Below are 12,251 nucleotides of genomic sequence, written 5' to 3'. Positions count from 1 at the left end.
GCCCGGGCTGTTTCCCAGCACAGACCCAAACCCAGAGAGGCCACGCCCGCCAGGCAATTCCAATGAAAGTGGATTTCAGTAATCTGCTGCGCTGTGGCAAACCGAGGTAGGAGCTCCTAGAGCTCCCGACGGGGCAACTTATTTGTAACACATTCACTAAGAACCTACTGTGTGTCAGGCAGTATCAGAGCCTCTGAGGATGCATCAGTGATCAAACTAGATAAGGGCTTTGGGGCATAGTTCGATGGTAGAAAGCTTAGTTCGCATCCGGAAATCCATGGGTTCCATACTACACCAAAAAAAAAAAAAAAAATTGGAAGTCAATTACTTCCACGACTGATTGGTGTTTGCTAAGTGCCTAGTTATAGGTCACTGAAAAATCAGCACATGCAGTACATGTACACTGTAGATAGGCTCCAGGTGTGCTGTTCGATCACGAATTTGAATTGAGAGCTGTTTTCCCCCTCCGTATTCAAGGAAGCATTGTTATAAATACAATCTCCAAGAACCACTGGAGTCACAACAGTAGACACGAGAATAAAGCATCCTTTCAGCAAGGCCAATTTTACTTCTGCAAAAGGGTACACCATCAGCCAAAAACGTGGCAAGCTGGTAGACAGAGCAGGCAGCTTCTTATTTATCATTAATGCACCTCTGCTCTGACTGGTTGAGCTCAGGTTCCCTGTCCAAGATTGGCTAGTTTGAATCGGGTAAAATCTATTTATATAAGATGACTGTGAAAAGACTTTGGAATAAGATTAGCAGTACACAAGTCATCTCAAAACATAACCACACACCTAGCTATTTAGAGAACAATCTGAGATGTGTCTTCTGAGGTGTATCTTAATTCCATCTTGGAAAAAAAAAAAAAAGTTAAGACAAAACTCATTCCTTATCCCAAAGGAGTTCCTCTTTCACTTTCTGTCCAAAGCAAGAACTTTGAAGCAACAGTTTTTCTCACAGCAACCTAAACACCTGGGCTAACTTACTACCTCCTAGCAACACAACAACACTAACAATTGTCCTGTCCCAAACTTCATTACACATTGGAATCACCTAAAAGTCTTCAAAAATTGCACAATCAGCTGGGCACTGGGAGCTCAAGCAGGTAATCCCTAGCTACTCAGGAGGTTGAGCTCTGAGGATCTCTGTTCACAGCCAGGCCATGGAGAAAAGTCTTTCAACCTCCAATTAACCACTAAAAAGCCAGAAGTGGAGCTATGGGTTAAGTCTGTCAGCAAAGTGGTTGTAGCTCAGAGGTGGAGTGCTTGCCTAGCATTCATGAAGCCCCAGGTTCAATTCCTCAGTACTACATAACCAGAAAAAGCCAGAAGTAATGCTGAGCCTCAAATGGTAGAGTGCTAGCTTTGAGCAAAAAGAAGCTCAGGATTGCAGTTCAAAGCCAGCCTTGGGCACACCTGGAAGCATCCGCAGCAATTTGTGGGGGAGCTGGCCCAGGGCTTGGGCGGACTCAGCCGAGGGCTCCCTGAGCTAATTTCTCCATGAATGACTTAAATGATCCCCCAAATTGGAACTTCCTGCCTAATTCCAGAGTTGACAGAGGTGATGGAAGCAGGTGGAATTATGCCTGATTGGTACCAATGCTGGAATTAGCATTTCGGAGTTCCAGAAAGAAACAACAAAAGAGAACATCAGAGAACAGCTGCTTTCCAACAGGACCTTGAAGCCAGGTACCATGCTGTCATCTCAAAACACTGAAGAGTTGTTCTCAGCTGTCTTTGGAACCTATCTCTCAGGGCACAAGTTGGTGGAAGGAAGGAAGCTTCTAGAACAGGAACAGGCTCAAGTAATGCAAGCAAAAAGTCAGTTGCAGCTTCCAAGAAGTGTATATCTGAGCTGTCTGGAAGAGAGGCAGGACTGGCAAAGGAAAGCCCAGCTCATGCTGAAGGAGATAGGAGAGGCTCTTGTGGAAAGACAGAACATCTACTGCAGTCCAACTTGCCCCCGTAGTGTACAGCTGCAACTAGAAAATAACTTATTGGTGCATGCTTCCACGGACCACTGACCTAGAGATAGAAGCTGGCTTAACTGACATATTTAAGCGTGATAAGCATTGTGGGGATGTCTGGGACACCAACAAATGCCCAAATGGGAGGCTCATGTGGTTGTATCTCAAGTACTGGGAACTGGTCGTGAAGCTGAAAGAATTTAAGCAGGTGGAGCAGGTCATACTAGAAAAGTAAGAAGAATAGACAGCCATTTGTCATGGCTTTGTGCATTTTTGGATCTCAGATGTCTTTCTCTGTCACCCCTATGTGATCATACATAGCCCTCTCCAGGGAATCTACTCCTGTTTCTGAACAGGCACTCAGCGAGGCCTTGGCAGGCAGGGGTTCCTCTGGTGCTCCACAGCAGTGAAGGATTCAGTTGCTTTAAAACGAGCTGCTAATATTTATTAAAGCAATGTTGTCTCATATTTTAGCTCTTGGGTAAAATTTTTTTTCAAAAATGAAATACAATATTGATCCTCACCATAAGTGATTTCTTTGTTGTTTTTTCTTTCTCCCTAAATCAATTCTGCCCGAGTACTTTACTCAGAAGCCATTCAGAAGTGATGCCTTGCACTGACTAATAGTAATAGATGCCTTGCACAATGCTAATAGCAATCTCACCATGATCTTATTAGCAAGCTCACCACGATTTTATCTTGTGTGGAAGAACTCTCACCCACAGAAGAAAAAAAGAAACACCAAATGTTCCTTGTGTCAAGTTGGTACTCTAGGTGTGTTTGGACTTCAATCTTGTATATGTATTCTGTATGTATATGTATTATTTATAAGCAATGACATTCAATCAAAAATACTTGCCACTTAAAAAAAAAGCCACCTCTGTCAGAAAAGTCCTTGAGATGCCATCTCCAAGATAACAGAAAAAAAGTGGACTAGAAATATGTGTCAAGTGGTCAGGCTGGAGATCAGCCTGGGCTACATAATAAAGCCTAATCTCAAAAACCTGAAGAGAAACGAAACAAAAACCTCACTAATGTTAAGAGAAAAGCAGAATTGGAAATGTGTACTCAGGACCTTGTGCTCTACCACTTGTGTCATACTTCTTGTCCTTTTTGCTTTTAGATAGGGTCTCACATATTTTCCCCAGCTCAGTTTGGGATGATGATGCACCTACCTATATCTCCTGCATCACTGGGATGACAGACATGGGCCACCACAATTGGCCTATTGCTACACATTTTTTCTGGTGATTTCTCATTCATTATCACTGATGACCAACTTCTGGCAGAAGTGTCTTGAATAATGATGGCCCTCAAACCCTTGACCCAGGGATGTGACACAAAGGTACAGGGTAAGAAGAAAAAAATGCAATAAAAATATAATTTGGGGGCTTTGCCCATAGAAAGGGGTATTTAGGTAATTTTAGAAGAAATAAGATTTGACTTGGATTGTCCTGAAGTTAGTCTATGGGATCATATAAACATATCATACAATTAGTAAAATATGACATTTTCCTGGGTTTTGTGATTTTTTTTTAGTAATTTAACAACTCTTACAAATGGATAACTTGTACTTGTTCCTTGTTTTAATTAAGATGACTCTCATTTTATATTGATAATTTTGTTTTCTTAGAGAGGAGTGTACATCAGTCTCCATAAGATTGCACTCAAGTAAGGATACTGGCTCAATGTTTCCCTGAGATAATTGGCCCTTGATCTCCCAGATTGTTTCCCTAGATGGTTTACTTTTCTATTAGGTTTAAGTGTCCTCATCTGGTTTGCTTTGGTTATGTATAACACTTTTGTTGGGTTTGATTCCACACACCTTGTGTGGTTTTGACCTATATAAGCTTTGTGCTAAGCTGCATTTGGGGCTGCTGGTCTTTGAGATATGAGTCTACCAGCAGTCCTCCAGCTCTCCGGGAATAAAGAGGAATGACTAGAAGGGCACTTATGATAACTGGAGTATGCAAACACCCACCAATATCCTTTCTGCATATGTGAAGTTCCCCAGCAGGATAACAATGAGCCATTCATAAAGTCACATGCAAGACTTAATTATAAAAAAGATCAAAAAGCTGGTTCCCTGGTCCCCAAACAAGGTAAAGCAGAAGGTTCTGCTGAATTTTTTAGTAAACTAAAGGAGCAAGTGAGAAAATACTCAGGATTGAATGTGGAGGATCCCCTGCTTTAGGAAACTGAGTCATGAGGGTATTAGAATAAAGAAAAAGCCGAAAATGACCTCAACCGACCAGATCAATCTCAATGGAATGTTGAAGAGAGACACCATGGTGATCTGAGGAGAGTCAGGAACCATGAGGCATCATGGGGGACAGGAGTGGAAGGACTTAAGGTCATGGGTAAGGCAGGGTCCCAGGTAGCTGGAGGGCTCAAAGAGTTTTGCAAGTTTATGGTGCAGCTCTGTCTCCAGGAAACTATTGTTTGAGCAAGTCTCTCAGGTGCCCATCATCTGACAGTGTGGAGGAGTGGACTTTCATATTTACATTAAGATTCTGGGCTGGAGGGTAGTCAGTGGGCCAAGTCATGGGAACAATATTGTTATGAAAACAAAGCAGGGTATGTTGAAACTCCATTTTGTAACCAACAGCTGGCCTGATACAGCAAGGAAATTAGAAAGACTAGAAAATTGGAAAGACAGAAGTTTAGAGGATTATTAAGAGAAGCCCAAAAGGTCTATGTAAAAAGGGATGTAGAGTCAGGTGCTTCTGGCTCAGGCCTGTAATCCTAGCTACTGATGAGGCTGAGATCCAACGATCATGATTCGAAGCCAGCTAGGGCAGGAAAGTCTGTGAGATTCTTATCTTCAATTAATCACAGAAAAAGTTAATCAATTAATCATTAAAAATTTAAAGGTATTGCCGGGTGCTGGTGGCTCACACTTGTAATCCTAGCTACTCAGGAGGCTGAGATCTGAGGATCAAGGTTCAAAGCCAGCCCAAGCAGGAAAGTCCATAAAACTCTTATCTCCAATAAAAACCAGAAGTGGCACTATAGCTCAAGTTGTAGAGTGCTAGCCTTGAGCTGAAGAGCTGAGGGACAGTGCTCAGGCCCAGAGTTCAAGCCCCACAAACGACAAAAAAAAAAAAAGAATTAAAAAAATTAATGGTGTTGTAGCTCAAGTTGTACATCATTAGCTTGAGTAAAAAGGAGCTCAGGGACAGAGCCCAAGCCCAGAATTGGAGCCCCAGGACTGGCAAAAAAGAAAAATAAAAAAGGATAAAGAGAACCAAAAACAAAGTAGGAAGATGGTTAACAGACTCAATATAGATTCTAAGCTATTCTTTTGCCAAAGGATGATCTGATATTTACCTCAGAAAATATCTTAAACCCAGACAAATTCCTAGTGGAAGGACAATCATCCAATCACATTGAACATGACTGTCTTAGCCTAACAGTATACTAGACAAAAGTCAGACTGGACCTACAAGAAGCTCCCTTTTTTTTTTTTTTATCTTATTTGAGAACATACTGTACAGAGGGGTTACAATTACATGGGCAGGATAATGCATACATTTCTTACCAAGCATTGCAGCCTCCTCCTTTGTTTACCCTTCACCTCCCTTTCCAGCCTCCCCCATCCCCCCCACCCAATCATACCCCCCTCCCCCCCCACACACCGACATTGTAAAGCTGGTTTTGACATGACATTTTGTACTTCTCATTGTTGCAACAGGTCCACCTGAATCCTTAAACGACTTGTTTGTCCCCATCTCCTCCACATGTTATACTGACATCAAATATAGTGAAAGCGGGGGTTACATAGTGGGGGAGGGACATACAAAGCAACAAAGAAATAATCTTATAAATGCGTTAGAAACACATGCATGAAAGAAACGAAAACATTAAAATACATATTTAAGGGTTCGTTTTCCTAACATCACATTATCTGACCTTTTCCACTTGACTCATACCTATACTAGATATTACAAATAAGGGAAACCATGGGACCTATGTTTCTTTGGGCCTGGCTTACTTCACTTAATATAATTTTTTCCAAACCTTTCCATTTCCTAACAAATGGGGAAATGTCATTCTTTCTGATGGAGGCATAGAATTCCATTGTGTATATATACCACATTTTCTTGATCCATTCATCTACTGAGGGGCATCTGGGTTGGTTCCATATCTTAGCTATGGTAAATAATGCTGCAATAAACATAGTTGTGCTGGTAGCTTTAGTGTGGTCTTGTTTGTAAACATTTGGGTAAATGCCCAAAAGTGTGATTGCTGGATCATAGGGGAGATCTATGTGAAGTCTTTTGAGGAACCTCCATACTGCTTTCCAAAGTGGTTGAACAAGTTTACATTCCCACCAACAATGAAGTAAGGTTCCTTTCTGTCCACATCCCCTCCAGCATCTGTTGTTGTTAGAGTTCTTGATTTTTGCTGTTCTAACTGAGTGAGGTGATATCTCAATGTTGTTTTGATTTGCATTTCTTTTATGGCTAGGGATGTTGAACATTTCTTCATGTGTCTATTGGCCATCCTTCTTTCTTCTTCAGAGAAGCTTCTCTTTAAGTCTTTCGCCCACTTATTTATTGGGCAGTTGTTTCTTTGAGGATTTGTTGTTGGGTGGTTTAATTTTTTGAGTTCCAAGTATATTTTAGATATGAGACCCTTGTCCGTTGTATGGCTAGTAAAGATCTTCTCCCAATCAGTGGGCTTTCTATTGATCTTGCTAGCTATGTCATTTGCCCTGCAGAAGCTCTGCAACCTTATGCAATCCCATTTGTCCAACCTTTCTTTGATTTGTTGTGTTTCCGGGTCTCTATTCAGAAAATTTCGGCCTGAGCCAAGGAGACCTAGGGTTTCTCCTATTCCATCCTATAATGTTTTCAGAGTGTCTGCTTTGAGTTCAAGGTCTTTGATCCATTTGGAGTTGATTCTGGTGCAGGGTGATATATAAGGATCTAGCTTTAGTTTTCTACATGTAGTTAACCAATTTTGCCAGCACCATTTACTGAAGAGGCTGTCTTTCTTCCATTCTATTGTTTTAGCTTCCTTATCGAAGATTAGATGGCTATAGGTCTGTAGGTTCATTTCTGGGTTTTCAATTCTATTCCATTGGTCCTGAGGTCTGTTCTTATGCCAATACCAAGCTGTTTTGATTACTATGGCTTTATAGTAGAGTTTGAAATTTGGTATTGATATTCCTCCAGCAGTGTTCTTTCCGTTGAGGAGCGTTTTTGCTATTCGGGGTCTTTTATTGTTCCATATGAATTTTTGGATTGCCTCTTCTATTTCCTTGAAGAATGACGGTGGAATTTTGATAGGTATCGCGTTGAATTTGTAGATAGCCTTGGGAAGTATTGCCATTTTCACGATGTTAATCTTGCCAATCCAGGAGCATGGGAGGTTTTGCCATTTTTTAAGTTCTGTGTTGATTTCCTTTTTCAAGATTTTAAAGTTTTCATCATAGAGGTCCTTCACTTCTTTAGTTAAGTTAATTCCTAGGTATTTTATTTTTTGTGGGGCTATTACAAATGGAGTTGCTTTCCTAATTTCAGCCACACTTTTCTCATTGTTGGCATACAGAAAAGCCATTGATTTTGGGGGGTTAATTTTATAACCTGCTACTTTGCCAAAGTTTTGAATCAGCTTGAGTAATTTGGGAGTGGAGTCTATGGGATTCTTTAAATACAAGATCATGTCATCTGCAAAGAGGGAGAGTTTTATTTAAGAAGCTCCCTTTAAGACTGGTGATAAACTCTTGGTGGAAAGGTCTTCTCAGATAATTGACAGGAAGAAACACAATGGCTATTTAGTAATAGATGGAGTTCACTTCACAGTGCCTGTTTGGTCAGCCCAAACTTAGCATTTCTTATGCCCCCTCAAACTATAAGGTGTGAAGTGTGGACTCATGTTCTATGACTCCACTGCATTGCTTCTTCATCAAATTTGCATGTCATGTTTATTAAACTAAGTTTGGCCTAAAGCTAACACCATACATATTTTAAGTTTGTCCTAAAGGTTTCTGCATGCATAGTGAATTGCAACCTAACATGATGTGGAAACAGACAGTAGCCCACTTTGTAACAATTAGTATTGAGTCAACCAGAGGCAGCTCATTATTCAAACCCAGTTAAAATTAGGGAAACACCAAACTTGAGACCATCCACATTTCTATTTTCTGTGTATCTCTTCCCTTTTTCTATCCATAAATGTTATCCATCCATGTGGCTGGTTTGCAGTTACCCTGGCTATGGGAGGTGCCCGATTCACGGAATTGTTCCTTGTGCAATTAATCTCTGTTTCATTAATAAACTCCAGCACTAATCATATCTCATCCCTTTCTCATTTTGGGCCTACCACTGGTTCAGTTAAACATGACTGTGAAAACATACACAATCTGTTAGCCTTGCTTTATGTTTTAGATCATACACCTTCAGTGGGCTCCCCAAATTGCATTCCCTGCTCTGTTTACTCTGCCTTAAAGAGCCATCTCACATCTTTTCTCCAAGACCCAATGCCATTTCATCTCTTCCCATTATCAGATCAGTTTGAATTATATGGTGACAAAAAAGCGATAAGAAAGAAATGTTCCCAAGGTTTCTCTGCCAACTGCACTGTCTGCATGTTCTCAAATCCATTGAGATGATAGTTGTTCAGTCTTGTGATCGTCCTGTCAGCTCCTGAGAAGGAGCAGCACCAGCTGTGTGCATTGGAGCTCTCTTCATTTCTTTTTTTTAGCTGGACTTGGTTGTTGAAAGGTGTTTTTCATCTCTCCTGTGCCTGTTGTAGCTTTCAACATGAACTACAGGCATGCAGAATGACATTTTGGTCAATAATAGATGCCTATTGGGTGCTGGTCCCATAAGACTGTAATGGACCTGAAAAATTCCCATCACCTGGTAACATCATCGCCATCATAATGTTACATCAAAATGCAATACTCACATGTTTATGGTGATGTTGGTATAAACATATCTACTCTGCGGCTAGGCATATAACAGTTCTGTACAGTATATAACATTTAATGATAATAAATGACTGTTACTGGTTTATGCCTTTACTACAATTGTTCTCATTGTTTTAGAGTGAGTACCTTCTGTGGTAGACAGCACAAAGTCCCTGGTTGCCAAGGTAACAGGAAAAACCCTACGTTTCATCATTACCAAGGCTACTTCTATGACATGCCCAGGTATCCACCCAAAAAGATTTGCCCTCTCCCTAAGGAATGCCCCCACAAAATCCAAACGTACCCTGTGAAGATTGCCATCAAAGTGGTGATAAAGAACCCGATAAATATTTCTGGGACCAAATTGGCACCAAGTCTGGATAATCAGGAAGGAAGGAGGCTTATTTGATCAAGCAAAGCCCTCACCCAGTGCCTGTGCACTGACAACAAGAATGATGCCCCTACACTGGCTTTTGTGCTTGTGATGCCAGGATGTCTGCTCAATACTACATAATCTCTATGAGGAGCATGCACATAGTCACTGTGGTGGCCCTAACAAGCCAGGGTATGTCAGATGTGTATTTGTTGCATAAGCATTACCTGTCAATCAACCTGTCCATCAGAGTTTATACCAAAGAAGGGCTGCCTAAACTCTACCCAATGGTCCACCCACCTGTCTTTCTTTCCTGATTCTCCCATAAAAGCAAGAGGAAATATTACCTTCCCTTCAGTGCTTCCTCACAGCCTTTCCATGAGGTTTCTTATGCTTCTATGCCCTACTCATTCTTTGTCAGAGATGCAAGGAACCTGGAAACATTAACACTATTGTGTGTGCTCTAAAGATGTCTACAGTGAACTGAGTTGCTGCATAATAATCTTCCTCTGCCATACAGCTTTTCTAATAAAAGCTTACATCACTTTCCTTATGTTTCTCATCTTGCCTGAATTATTCTTTTACTGGATAAAGAGTGAGAGGTTAATAGCTACACTGGCTTTCTGGTTTTCAGAACTAGTCTTCCTTCAGTCATTGGAGAATGGATGAGAACTTCCCTCGGCTTCTGAGTCTTCACCTCAAATCTCAGGTCCTTGAGTTCCACTTAAGAAAAGCATTTAAGAGTGTCTCACCAAAAAGAGAGTCTTCATTTTAGTAGAATAGGATTAAAGTGGGGGGAAATGGAAGAGAGAAGTATTTCCTGCTCCCCTCATTGGAAATAGGAGCTAAAGATGCAAAGTGGCAGCTGCTATCAGGTTGTCTAACAACTTCCAACAGTTAGATAGTGGTTCTGGGTGGCCAGGATGGGTACTGCTTATTATTCTAAAATATGGAGATGTTTCTCATCCTAAAAGCACAAGGACAATACTTAGGTTTTGGAGCTTCCTTTTTCTATATACATTCCATCTGCCTGTCTCTACTTGTTCAAAGAGAGCAGGGTTTGTTTTTCCATTTCAAAGGCAATCACACATTCAGCCCATTTTGTATCTTCCAGTCTTTGTCACTTAGCCTCTGAAAGTATAATGGGAGTGATGTTTAACTGCCTTTTCCGTTTACTTCCTGGTTTCAACTTCTGAGTCTGGCCCTTTTGAAATTTGTTAAATATAATATAATTTTCCCTGCTTCCCATTTCTCTATTCTGCTTCACTTCTACATATATAAGAAAGTTGGCTGGGAACTAGCAGAAGCCTTGTTTAACCATTTTGGCCTCAAAAGGCCCAGGAGAGTGATTGATCAAGACCCTCTAGGTTTGTGTAAGTATACAGTGTAATAGTGTATTCTGTTTGTTTATTCACACAACAAAATTTTCAAAGGACCGTTTCTCAGAACTTATCCTATCATAACCTACCATAACCCTGTGTTAAAGACACTTCCTGGAAGCCACAGTTCCATATGCTCACTGGTGAGTGAGCATATTCCCAGCTATCTTGTTGCCTCCAATCCCTCTTTCCTATTTAATTCAACTCATGATCTTTTGTTTGCCCATGGAAGAGGCTTTGATTGAGTTCACTCCTGACCACTACTATGGGAAATCCAGTAACTCATTCTTTTTTTTTTTTTTTTGGGTCCAGCCATGGGGCCTGAAGTCTGGGCCTGGGCGCTGTCCCTCAGCTCTTCAGCTCAAGGCTAGCGCTCTACCACTTGATCCACAGCGCCACTTCCGGCTTTTTTCTTTTTGCTTATGTGGTGCTGAGGAATCGAACCCAGGGCCTCAGGCATGCAAGGCAAGCACTCTACCACTGAACCAACTTCCCAGCCCCAGTAACTCATTCTCTACGCACATTCTCCTCTATGCACAGCGTTGACTTGATATCTGACTCCCTCCTTTGTGAAACTCTTTGCTAGCCTCTATGAACTCTCAAGTCCTCCACTTCACTTTGTCCTCATAACCAGCTCCTTTTTCTCTTCCTAAACTCTAAGCTCAGACTTGATAATGACTCAGTTCTTAGCTCTCTCTTCTACTGACACTCTCTTCTTCGAAGAACTCAGTGGGTTCATGTGGCTATACTTTTCTATGCTGAAGGCTTTGGAAATGAACTCTCTGCCTTAGTACTCCCCCTGATACTCCAACTTCATAAATCCAACAGCCTACAGCATTTGTACACCCCTGAGAAATCCTAGTACTCTACAATCCTTATTCTCCTAACTTCAGGGACGAGGCAAGTCACTGGTCTCAGCTTACAGCCTTAGGTCCCCTGCACACATGATATCTGACCCCCCTTCTTTCAGCCAAACAACAACTGCAAGATGCCTTCAGTTAGAGTCTCAAAATAAATAGGAAAGACTGCATTCTCAAATATGCTATGAAATAAGATCACCTAGACTACAGGACTTCTTGATATAGTGAAGGGCAAATGCCTCTCAGGATTTTGAATACTTCATGCATTAGTATTCTATCACACTAGAATTTCTATTATAAAAATTAAACATTTATCAATGCTTCATGGATTTTATAAATGCTATAAATGCTATAAAAGGCACAATTGCAATAGAGTTGTACAAACTTTAATCAATCCATATTATCCATTAGAAATTGTATGTAAAAATATGTTCCAGTTTTTGAAGCTATTTTATTTGAGTGAGTATACCACATTGAAAAATGGATATTTGACCTATGTAATGTCATTTTGTCCTCACCTCCATCTCGGTGGGTTTTTAAAAAATTTTTATTGTGATTAAGTGATCACATAAATTTCACAAATTTCATAGCATTGTGAGATAGTGATAGTTAGAGTCACAAACACATTCTAACCTTCATGAGGCACCAGTAGTTAAAGAGGCTGTGTTTCTTCCACTGTATATCTTTAGCTCCTTTGTCAAATATCAGCTGACTGTAAGCATGTGTTTTTACTTCTGTATCTTCTAATCTA

At 40.8% G+C, this 12,251-nt stretch overlaps 1 pseudogene; it reads left to right on the top strand.

The window, feature by feature from the left end:
* Window positions 1–1,502: 1,502 nt before the first annotated feature.
* On the top strand, window positions 1,503–2,204 carry LOC138804170 (coiled-coil domain-containing protein 127 pseudogene; annotated as a pseudogene).
* Window positions 2,205–12,251: the final 10,047 nt, after the last annotated feature.

This window comes from Dipodomys merriami, unplaced genomic scaffold (assembly GCF_024711535.1).
Source record: "Dipodomys merriami isolate MVZ:Mamm:240054 unplaced genomic scaffold, mDipMer1.0.p SCAF_36, whole genome shotgun sequence".
NCBI classification, from domain to species: domain Eukaryota; kingdom Metazoa; phylum Chordata; class Mammalia; order Rodentia; family Heteromyidae; genus Dipodomys; species Dipodomys merriami.
Note: the sequence above shows the minus strand (reverse complement) of the source record. Positions and strands in the feature narration are given on the sequence as shown.